Here is an 11,884-nt window from a genome sequence, read left to right on the forward strand (position 1 = left end):
TTCTAGTTGATTTCGCAAATTCTCGATGAGATTTATGTCCGCGGATTGTGGAGGTCATTTCAAATTAGCAAATTTTTTATTTTGTATCCAGTCTTTTCGAACATATGCAGTATGTTTTGGGTGATTTTTCAGCAGAAACTCTCATTTTTCGACTACATCTTGCAAATTTTGTTGAAATATGAACAGATACTGTTCCTTACGCATAATGCGTACTAACGGACCCACAAAATTGTTTAAATTCAACCCCAAACTATTATTGACCGACCACTGTGATTCACAGTTTGCCTCACATGTTGCGCATAGGCTTAATTTGGGTCTTTGATCCAATACCATGCCCGGCCATCTGATTGAAAGCAATTAATTGAGTCTTGTCAGACCAAATAACCTTCAACTGAAACTTAAAAATATCTTTTTTATTGCATTCTGAAAGGCCTAACATATCCCAATAGGCAACGGTCCGGTTTTCGGGCGACACAGCAAAATGCTACCACTCTCGCACATATATTTTGGTCAAATTAGCTTTTTTCTTCTTTTATGATGCCTTTGCGCCAATTTGGCAATTCGTCGCCTCGCTGTCTACTGATTTGCATTAAAGTTTAATACCTTAAGCGCTTCTGTAATAGTGGCTGCATCGCTACTTGCTGCTAAGTTCACAAGATATTGGACCGTAATATTTTTTGATAGACTTCTTTTGCCCGTGGGAACACTTTAGGCTATATTTTTTATCAATCTAAATATTTTCAAGTAGCAAGCTCCACAATTTTTTGCCACTTTCCTGCGGTCCCGCCTTTCCACAGTAAATCTGTTATTTACATTAATGGTTCCTGATTAACTATATTATTTACTGGTGATTATTTCTTCAATAAATTACAATACAGAAAAAAGGCATCTGACTTCCAACTAAGTAAAAAATAACTGTAAAATGCAAAACTGAGAGTGAGTGCAAAACTGTAACATTTTCCTTAATTTACATGTTTGTCTGCTGGGTTTTTTATTGTTGTTGTATTGACTTCAAATCGTTATGGAGAGGGAGTAGGGATGTACCAACAAGAATATACAACTAGTAATTTTTAGCAAAAAAAAAACCGACTTCAGCTCCCATATAAAAAATATATATATATCTCATGATCCACTGATCGGAGCTCGACCAGATTAGTATGGGACCACCTCTGAGACACTACCTTTCCGAAGCAAAAAGAATTATCGAAATCGGTTGACGTGGTCCAAAGTTATGCGGTAACATACATAAAAAAAAAAAAAAAGCAACAATATTCCGACGAACTGATAACCTCCTCCTTTTTTGGAAGTCGGTTAACAAAAGGATGAAAGTCGTCAGAACTTGGAAACATTGCGGTGGGTGAATTAAAAAGTGTTACACCATGTTACAGTTTTGCTCGTCACTGTACATAAATATATTCAGAGCTCAACTTTAATTATTTCTAATAAATTATTGAAACTATAATATTGTACGAAATATTAAGAAATCTACGTGAATTATGTAATTTATGTGCCATTTAGCGGTATAAAAACTGCAAAACGGCTAAAAAGTAAAATAAAACTACTATGAAGTTTATGTAAACACCGAATTAAAAAAAATATATTTTCATCAGTTAAATGTGGTTTATAAGCATATATGTACAAATAAACATATTGCACAAAAGCATATATGTACTTTCATTTCACACGTAAGCTACTATTTTTCCAAGTAAATTTGCAAAGAATCAACGCGGTGGCACTGCTAAGGGAGCGGTGCGAGAGAGACAATTGTCAGTTTATCCAACCTGTAATTATTTAAACATGGGTTTCGTTCAAGAAGACATCATTCAAAACGGGGCTACCGAATTTGCAAAATTTTAAACTAAGAAAGACTGATATATATAAATATATGTATTGTATTGTATTGTATTTTATATATGCTTATTTTGTTAAATGGCCCATCAAGCCGATTGAACGTGTATGTTCTTGTGGTGTGATTGTACCAGCTGCTGGTGCGACTTCAAAAGATATTTTATGATTGTATTGGTGTCGTGAGTGGTGAAATTAGATCATTTTTCTAAGTATTTTGGCGGAAATTTCTTGCACTTTATGAGTCAAAGCCGTGTTTGTGGAAGATTAAGTTCACGATATTGCAGTTGTGAATTAAAAAAGCAAAAACAATGCTTAACAAAATGGTAGAAAAATTATGAAATTTCGGCTCTGATCATTTCGATCTTCCCTGGATCTCATTTGAAAAGAAATAAATATTGTACCAGCATGCGGGTAAGTTATATGCTTCGAGCCTGATGGGAAAATCACTTGATGGAGCCAGCAAGCTGGTGTCGTATATTTCCCCTTTTATACAAAATGGTTTTTGGTAGAATAAAATATTAGCTTTTTTTCCAGAATTCATTGTTTTTCTATACCATTACTTATTGAAAATGTTTGCGTGTATACTTATATATTATATATAAGTAAAAAATTTTAGCTACCATTTTTGGCCACAACGATTTTTTTTCTTTTTTAGCCCTTTTTTTAAGCATTTGGCTACCACTAAAAATGATTCGCGGCAACACTGGTGGCATCAACTGGTTTTCAGCGCATGCAAAAAGATTAGTTATTTGATTCATATAAATGCATTTATTTATCTCAGCTGTCAACGCGAAGCAAACGCCAAAGCGAAATGGGGCGACTATTCGGACCAGATAGACCGAAACTTAGAACTACCTAGAAATACCAAGAGCGTTCGAATGACGTACTAAGGGCCAATTTCAAATGAATATTTAAACGGAACTTAAGTTTAAATGTGGATTGTTGTTTAAGTGCCATTTAGCTTTTCTTGGGTTTCAGATCAACTTTGTTTAAATATGCCAAACAATTGGGAGCACTGCTGCCTGTTCCTTGAAATTGTTCTTGCATTTGCTTGTTTCTTTTCATTTTGTGCTGAACAGCTGACTGTTTTTTGGTGGGATTTAGAGAAATTTATTAAACAACCTGCCAATCAATCTTGGTTGTTTGGTACATACGCAGGGTTGCATATCTCATTTTTAAATAGCCAATCAAGGCGAATTTATACAAGGTGGTCTTACTGGCGAATTTAGATTTTCGCCGCGGTCCTTCTGAATGTCAAAATTATGTGTTTGTTGTAATATTAATTCGCCTTGTTTACAACAAACACATCATTTTGACATTCAGAAGGACCGCGACGAAAATCTAAATTCGCCAGTAGCACCTCTTTGTATAAATCCGCCTTGTAGCCAATATTGGCTATTTAAGTGCAGATTTAATGTATGATCTGAAAATAAATAGTGGAAGTTAATTAACAATCTCTACTTAAGTATGCCATCTGAAATTGGGCTTAAGACGTTTAATCATTGCTTTATGCGAATGTTTTCATATTTTTGTTTTATTCATTGTTAAATTTAAGTAACATACAAAAGTAATGAATGAGTGTAGAAAAATAATTTTCATTCAACTACCCACCCATGCATTTAATAAAATGTAAACATTGCGATCAAATGACAACCGCGGTCTTTCAAGGTATGATATCATTATAAGCATATCAGAATGAATGATTTCATATTTTTGTTTTACTCATTAAAGTAACATACAAAATTCATGTATAAATGCTGAAAAATAATGGTGATTTCGATTGTTCCAAAAATAAAGCCCTTCCACGGTGCAAAATGTGTTTGATGTTACACTCCATCCTCTAAAAGGGCATGTTTTTGCCTTCTGGTCCTTGCCTAGCTCTAGCATTCCATAAAATTGTCGTTTTAAGCAACCATCTGATTTGCAGGGCAACCGTTTCCCCTGACAAAGCTTCTAAGGACAGAGAATGTGCCTTTTCTTGCCTTACAAGAATGACATTTTAAGAAACGAACACAAACTTTTCTCACCGTTTCCCTTTATTTTGTAATCAAACGCGAAAAAAGGGGCAATGAAAAGGCGAAATTTTTCGGTAGAAACGAAAACACCAAAATTTTCGTCCAACTTACCACACGTGCTTTCACGGCCATGGCCTTTCAAGGTACATAATTAATCATTTTTATATATCATTATAAATATGTATATCAGAACAACGTAACAAAGTCGGATTATTAAAAGTCATGAAACGTTAGCTATGCTAATGCAATAGTTCTAGTAATATGTTCAATCAAAAATGTGATTGCGGTCATTTGACCGCTTTGGTATTTCTAGTGTTAATAGTGTATGTACGGTTGAAGGTTTAGGTCCCTATATCAGAGTGGTTAGAGGTGCGTACTTCTACTCCGTAGAACCTGGGTTCGATCGCTGGTCCGTGTGGCATATAAAATAAAAGGGTTTTTCTAGCAGCGGTCGCCTCTGCAGGCAATGGCAAACCTCAGAGTGAATTTCTGCCTTGAAAAACCGTTTGCCGTCCAGAGGGGGCGTAAAATTGTAAGTCCTTCCATTTGTGTTATAACATCAGAACGCACACTCCAAATTTGTGGCCAAACACTTAGCGAAAGTGTAAACGCGAAATATGTATTTTATTTTAGTTTCGGCATGACAAAATTTTTAAAATAATTATGAATGTACTAAAATAACTATTTTCATCTCATTTATTTAATAGGTTGCACTATAGTTATCAAACCTGCGGAGGACACACCGCTAACAGCTTTAGCCCTTGTTAAACTTGCAGAGCAAGCCGGTTTTCTGGCCGGCGTTATAAATATTGTTACAACAAATAAAGCACCTCCAATAGGCGACTTGTTTTGCAAAAGTCCAGATGTAAAAGGTATATCGTTCACAGGATCAACAGAAGTAGGGAAATTGCTATTTCGAAATTCGTCTGATGGAATTAAACGCATATCATTGGAATTAGGTGGCAATGGCCCATTTATTGTATTTAACTCAGCAAACTTAGATGAGGCCGTTGACGCTGCCGTTTCATGTAAATTTCGTAACTTTGGGCAAACATGCATATCAGCAAATACCTTTTTTTTGCAGCAAGAAGTACACGACGGATTCATTGATTTACTAAAGCAGCGCGTCGAATCTTTGAAAGTTGGTGACGGTTCTAAACCGGATATTCAAATTGGGCCACTTATAAATAGTATGCAATTTAATAAGGTAAATAACATTAATTTAGCAAAAAAATATTCTAATTTAAATCATCAAGTTTAGGTTAGTGCATACGTAGAGGATGCTCGTTTAAAAAATGCTAATGCTAATACTAGGAGGCAAACCGCTAAAGAACTTGGGGAATTTATTTTACTCTCCAACTAACGGGTGATTTTTTAAGAGCTTGATAACTTTTTTTTTAAAAAAAACGCATAAAATTTGCAAAATCGGTTCTTTATTTGAAACGTTAGATTGGTCCATGACATTTACTTTTTGAAGATAATTTCATTTAAATGTTGACCGCGGCTGCGTCTTAGGTGGTCCATTCGGAAAGTCCAATTTTGGGCAACTTTTTCGAGCATTTCGGCCGGAATAGCCCGAATTTCTTCGGAAATGTTGTCTTCCAAAGCTGGAATAGTTGCTGGCTTATTTCTGTAGACTTTAGACTTGACGTAGCCCCACAAAAAATAGTCTAAAGGCGTCAAATCGCATGATCTTGGTGGCCAACTTACCGGTCCATTTCTTGAGATGAATTGTTCTCCGAAGTTTTCCCTCAAAATGGCCATAGAATCGCGAGCTGTGTGGCATGTAGCGCCATCTTGTTGAAACCACATGTCAACCAAGTTCAGTTCTTCCATTTTTGGCAACAAAAAGTTTGTTAGCATCGAACGATAGCGATCGCCATTCACCGTAACGTTGCGTCCAACAGCATCTTTGAAAAAATACGGTCCAATGATTCCACCAGCGTACAAACCACACCAAACAGTGCATTTTTCGGGATGCATGGGCAGTTCTTGAACGGCTTCTGGTTGCTCTTCACTCCAAATGCGGCAATTTTGCTTATTTACGAAGCCATTCAACCAGAAATGAGCCTCATCGCTGAACAAAATTTGTCGATAAAAAAGCGGATTTTCTGCCAACTTTTAATAATAATAAAATTCAATGATTTGCAAGCGTTGCTCGTTAGTAAGTCTATTCATGATGAAATTTCAAAGCATACTGAGCATCTTTCTCTTTGACAACATGTCTGAAATCCCACGTGATCTGTCAAATACTAATGCATGAAAATCCTAACCTCAAAAAAATCACCCGTTATAATCACAGATGTACCAACTAATGCCAAATTATATACAGAAGAAGTTTTTGGACCTGTTGTCTCCATTATGAAATTTAAAACTGAAGAAGAGGTTATACATGCAGCTAACAATTCCAGGCGGGGACTGGCTGGGTATTTTTTCAGTGAAAATATACAACAAGTATTTCGGGTAGCGAAGCTCCTGGAAGTGGGAATGGTGGGGGTGAATGAAGCACTAATTTCTGCCGCCGAAGCTCCTTTTGGTGGTGTCAAAGAATCAGGCATAGGGCGTGAAGGTTGTCATCATGGCATAGATGAATACGTCGAAATTAAGTATATATGTATGGGTAACTTAAGATATTGAAAGTTGTTTTCACGATTGGCTTGTAGTTATAGTCAAAATAAAGTCGACTCCAAAGATAAAAACAGCTTTTTTGACAGATATCCCATTGAAAGTTATGTATGTATGTCAAAAAGTTTCTTTTAACTTAAGAGTCGGCTATAACTACGGACCATTGAATTTGGTAAGAGCTATGGTCTTCCATAAAATATCTTATTATTAAGGAATAAATGATTAAACTTACATAGTTTTTGAGTTTAGTTATACATCGATTTAAGTACTTTCATGCGTATTTTATTATATATAAACGAAATGTTAGATGGAAAGTGTAATTTTTTCTTTAAGGTAAAAGAATATTTTTAGTTTTGAGTAGCAAAAAACTTCGTGCATTTTCGGTAGAGGCGTAGTATCTCTACAGACTACATACATATATCTGGAGACAACGATGGTTGAGCCTTCATAGATTTCGTTGTTGCCATTTCATCGACTATATATGTTGGTATAAAATCCGTATACAATAAATTGATCGTACACAATAGGTGCATCTTTTGCAATCGAGCTACAAAAGAACACTCGCTTCAATGACGAAATACACGCAAAGCAACAACACAAACTCGGCTATTTATCCCAGCTCAGCCAGGTCGGTTAAAAAATACGCCACCTGAAGGCGTAGTGTTGGTAAACAAAATTATCATGCCTGCTCATCAGTCCTAGCGGTACTAACAAACACAAGATAGAAGGAAAGTCAAGTTGAAAAGAAGGCCCGTCCTGTCAGGTGGAGTCGTCCCACCCGCTTTGCGTCTTTCGCTTACGCAGCCATGGGCGTTGGTCTGACTCCTACTGTTGCTACAACGCCCCCTTAGCCTGACATAGTACGTCTGTCTATTCGTCGATCAGTTCTGTCCCAGTCCAGTCCCTAGTCAACGCCCTCACGTCCCCTCTTAAGCCCTGGTGTAACACCCACACCAAAGATAACGAATCTACCACTTCATCTTAAATGAATCTCCTCAACCATGAAATAACAAATACGTAACACCTCTGTTCATTTTCTTACAATTTATTCACCGCATATATAACTAATTATAAAATAAAATGATCAAATGATTAAATGATCATGAAAATCAAATTCAAAAAAAAAAAGGAAATAGGACTGACTATATAATAAAACGAGCGAGTCACTATTTCTGCGGCCAAGTAATAAATAAAATAACGCGATGCGATAAAAAAACCCGAAATAAAAAGTGTTAGAAAATTTTAAAAACAATTGAGAAAAAATTAAAAAAAAAATTTAATTTTAACCAAAAGAAGAATTTTACAGTGTGGAACGAAACACACCGGACCGCCAGAAAATGAAGGAAAAAAACAAGTGCCGGTGTTAAGCCAGAACCAAAAAAAAATCCAAAAAGTTTACCGGCTATGTGCGTATGCTCACATATAATCACATAATCACATAAATCTAAAAAGTTGGCACATGGTGGTTACATAAAAAAAATGCAACCCAAAAATAAGTAAACTCAAGAGCAGAAGGAAAAAGGCATAAAGCAAACAGCAAAAAATATTAAGTTAAGCAAAAAAAAACAACAACAAACTATAACTAGGCTGGCTGCGCTGCTGGACGTAGTGGTTGCTGGTCGCTCTCTCTCAGCGTTAGTTGTGGCGATCGCGCCGCTGCTGTATGTGTATGTGCGGTTGTATGCAAATCCGCTCTTTGCTATTCAGCCCGCTGGAAACTGCAACCTCCCACGCTGGTAAGTATATGTCTGTTTCTCTCTGTTTTCAGCTCCTTATGTATTTGCGAGTAAATAGGCACATTTGATTTGTGCAGCGGGCGTTAACCTGCCCTCGGCTAGTTATTCAGCACAGCTGATCTTTAAATGCTGGATGTTGTTGGGCCTGCACTTGTTGCTCATGTATATGGGTTGTGTCGTATTTACGTGTGCGTGTGTGTCAACGTTTCATTTTCCGTGATGCTTTGTGTTGAGTGTTGCAAGTGCGCCCTTAAGTACGACCGTTCGCGCCACTTACATGCATCTTAATGTAGATGTTTAGGGAGGTCATACGGCCTCTATATGGTTGTTGCATCTACTGGTGCCTTGGTGCGAGTCCTATGGCAGGTTGTATGCTGTTGTAGCGACCTGCAAAAACAAAATCATTAGACAAATTGTAAGGGACAGTGTTCCGTCAGGGTTTCCTCCGGTGCGCATATGGGTATCCACATGCCCGCATAAATACATACATATATACGGAGTGAAGACGTGTTTTTGAATGTGTCCTGTGAAAAGTTGAAAATAGCCTGGTTTTGGGGCCCTAAAAAAGGTAAAACTGCGCAAGTTTATCACAAAGCGCTGCGACTGCACTTTGAAGCAGTAAGGTCGCACTTACCTTCGCAACTAATCACGCAAAAGGTAAAAATAAATACGCTTTGCTTAATTTTTCCACAAAAAACTTTATAAAGAGAGTGATAAAATAACAAAAAAAGCGCGAAATTCTGGTGAGAAGAGAGCCGTATCTCAGCTACCGCTTTTTCCAATTGAGTGCAAAAATAAGATCATATTGTGTTGTGCGGTTTCGGTGATTATGCAGAAGAAACAACAACATGCCTAATGAGTCTCCGACTGCAGACCTGAACGCAGCGCGCAACCCGTTCAAGAGGAGCGCAAAACTACCGCGCTCTCCGGTGAGAAAGCAACTACGCTCTGCTGGACTCTTGCCCACTGAGCAACAACAGAAGGCGCGCGAAATACAAGCGCATAATAGCTTTGAGGAAGGCGGGAATGAGCGAATGATGGAGAGGAGAGAGGATGCACTCACACTACTAGGCGAGAAGATCCGTGAGCTTATCAACATGATCGAAGTTCAGAGCCGTGTCAACATACCCACCAAAGAGCTTGCCAATGCTATGCAAGAGCAACATGAAAGAGCTTTGGCTGAGCGTAAGATGAATACGCGTGCATTGTCAGAAACCAAAGCAACGCAGACAGAAGAAGAGTCAGGCGTCGCACAAAGAGAGCGCGGGGCGGCGCAGATAAAGTGGTAAACTTACCTAATTCGCCGCAACCAACGCCCAAACGCAGCCGTGTTACATCTACATCTCCAAAAGAACTAATTGGTCGGACGCTACAACAACAACCGCTGCAGATTAACAACGAGGGAATAACAAAAACCCAAGGTAGGGAACCGCCTACAGATCAAAGCGCGGCAACAGGCCCAGCATCCAGCCAATCGGAGGAGCAGTGGACTGAAGTAAAGATGCGTAAAGCTAAAGCTAAGACTAAGCCAACCAAGCCGGATGCGATCATAGTAAAGAAGGCTGGTGAACAATCGTATGCCGACATATTCAGCCCTATTCTGCATTTCGACTCGAATCGAAATTTTCTCCGTTTGGCAACTTTGGTATTCGGCGTTTGGTTTCCCTTCGATCAATCTTCGAAATTTACGATTATACCTATTCTACATTTCGATCGTAGTTCCGTTTTTCTAAGTTGCAAATTTGTTGACGGAGAACATTTCAATTGTTATTTTCATGGGTTTAAATAATAGAATTTTATAAAAAATTTAAGTAAAATATAAATATATATATGATTGTAATACGGCCAATATGAAAAAATTGCTCAAATAATGGCAACCAAAAGGAATATTGCGCGACGTTTTCAAAGTGGAAATTCAGGCGTTTTTGTTTAGATTATCTATAAATAAGACTGTGAAATGCACTGAATACAATTTATTCTTTTTATATAAAATTAATAGATGTATGCACATAGATACATACATACATAAAATGTGAGGGTACATAAAAAATATGCTTTTATTATAGCACTCGTTTTTACTAACTTTTTAAAAAGAGTATGTTGTCTCGAATTGGATTTGCTATGGAAAGATAAGCTTTGTTCTTCCCCTCCACCTGACGGCTTTCAAAATGGGATTCATTTGCGTTCAAATCTTCCACTCTGTAGTAAATGCAAATGTTGTGGACTGCTCCAACAACGTTTATAATTTCACTGACTTTAAGCGATGAGTAATACAGTTCAAGATGAATTTCTTATGACTTTTCACTCATCTGAAAAAGATGAAACATGTCCCTAAATCTCCGCCTTTCAACTTCCGCACCAGCAATCTGGGACTCGTTCTTCTCTTCAAGCAATAACGCCGCGGCTATGAATTTCATTCTTATAATTATGTATCCACTTAGATCTTATTTTTAAATAACAGTGATGCTAGGTATATTTAGTTATTTTAAAATATTTACAAACTTTAACTTCATATGCTGCTATAGTTTGGAGGCAAATATTTCTTTGTTTTGTTTCGATTTCACACATTCCTAGGCAAACAGCTAATTTCGAAAGATGTTTTCTGTCTTCCTCTTCTTCTTACGTTTCGATCGTAACGCAGAATACCTAAGTTCGATTCCAGCGGAGCGGAATGCGGGAACGTAATCGAAATGCAGAATAGGGCTGATTAAAGAAAATAAAGTCGCAACCTGAACTGAAAGAACTTAGTGCTAATTTCAAGAACATCCGAAAGACGGCCAAAAATGAGTTGCTGTTTGAGCTGAAAAAACAAGACGATCCTGCTACCCAGAAATTTAAAACTGCGGTTGAGCATATACTTGGGGAAAGCGCCCATGTGCGCTCGCTTACTCAAGAGTCTCTTCTAGAGGTGAAGGATATAGATGAGGTAACGACGAAAGACGAGGTGTTCGAAGCATTGATCGAATGCCTTGGTGGTACTAATCTTGAACCAACGGTAATCCGCTCAATGCGCGCTGCCTATGGGGATACGCAAATATGCACCCTTAGCCTGCCCTCAGTGATTGCCCGAGAGCTAGTAGAAAAAGCCAAAATACGCATAGGCTTGGTCAATTGCCGAATAAGGTTTAAAGAAGTTCTGGCGAGGTGCTATAGGTGTCATGATTATGGGCACATGTCTAGAAACTGTAAGAGCGCAGAGGACCGATCCGCGCTATGTTTTAGCTGCGGAGGAAAGGATCACAAGGCTAGAGACTGTAAAAATTCACCATCTTGTTTCCCCTGTGCCAAAGCTGGTGAAAGTAGTACAAGACACGCGACCGGTAGTCGTATGTGCGCCGTCTTCCAAAGAGCAAGAGGAAAACAACAGCACCAATGAAATTTCTGCAGTTGAACCTTAATCACTGTCAAGCAGCGCAAGATCTGCTCTACCAAACCGTATACGAACTTGGTATCGATATTGCGATCCTTAGCGAACAATATAAGAATAAAAGCGAAGCGTCTTGGGCTAGCAACACAACCAGTAGGTGCGCGATAGGGAGCTGCGGAGCTGCCCCTAAGCACCTTGTCCCAATCGCATCCACAAACGGCTATGTATGCGTTAAAATAGACAACATTATGTTTATAGCTGCTACATACCACCCAGTGCGGACTTAGAAAGTT

At 38.1% G+C, this 11,884-nt stretch overlaps 1 pseudogene; it reads left to right on the top strand.

Annotated features, from left to right (window-relative positions):
• The first annotated feature begins 4,539 nt into the window (after nt 1-4,539).
• LOC118749104 lies at nt 4,540-5,200 on the top strand (annotated as a pseudogene).
• Nucleotides 5,201-11,884: the final 6,684 nt, after the last annotated feature.

This window comes from Rhagoletis pomonella, unplaced genomic scaffold, assembly GCF_013731165.1.
Source record: "Rhagoletis pomonella isolate Grant_MI unplaced genomic scaffold, Rhpom_1.0 Rhpom_scaffold_00014, whole genome shotgun sequence".
Taxonomy (NCBI): domain Eukaryota; kingdom Metazoa; phylum Arthropoda; class Insecta; order Diptera; family Tephritidae; genus Rhagoletis; species Rhagoletis pomonella.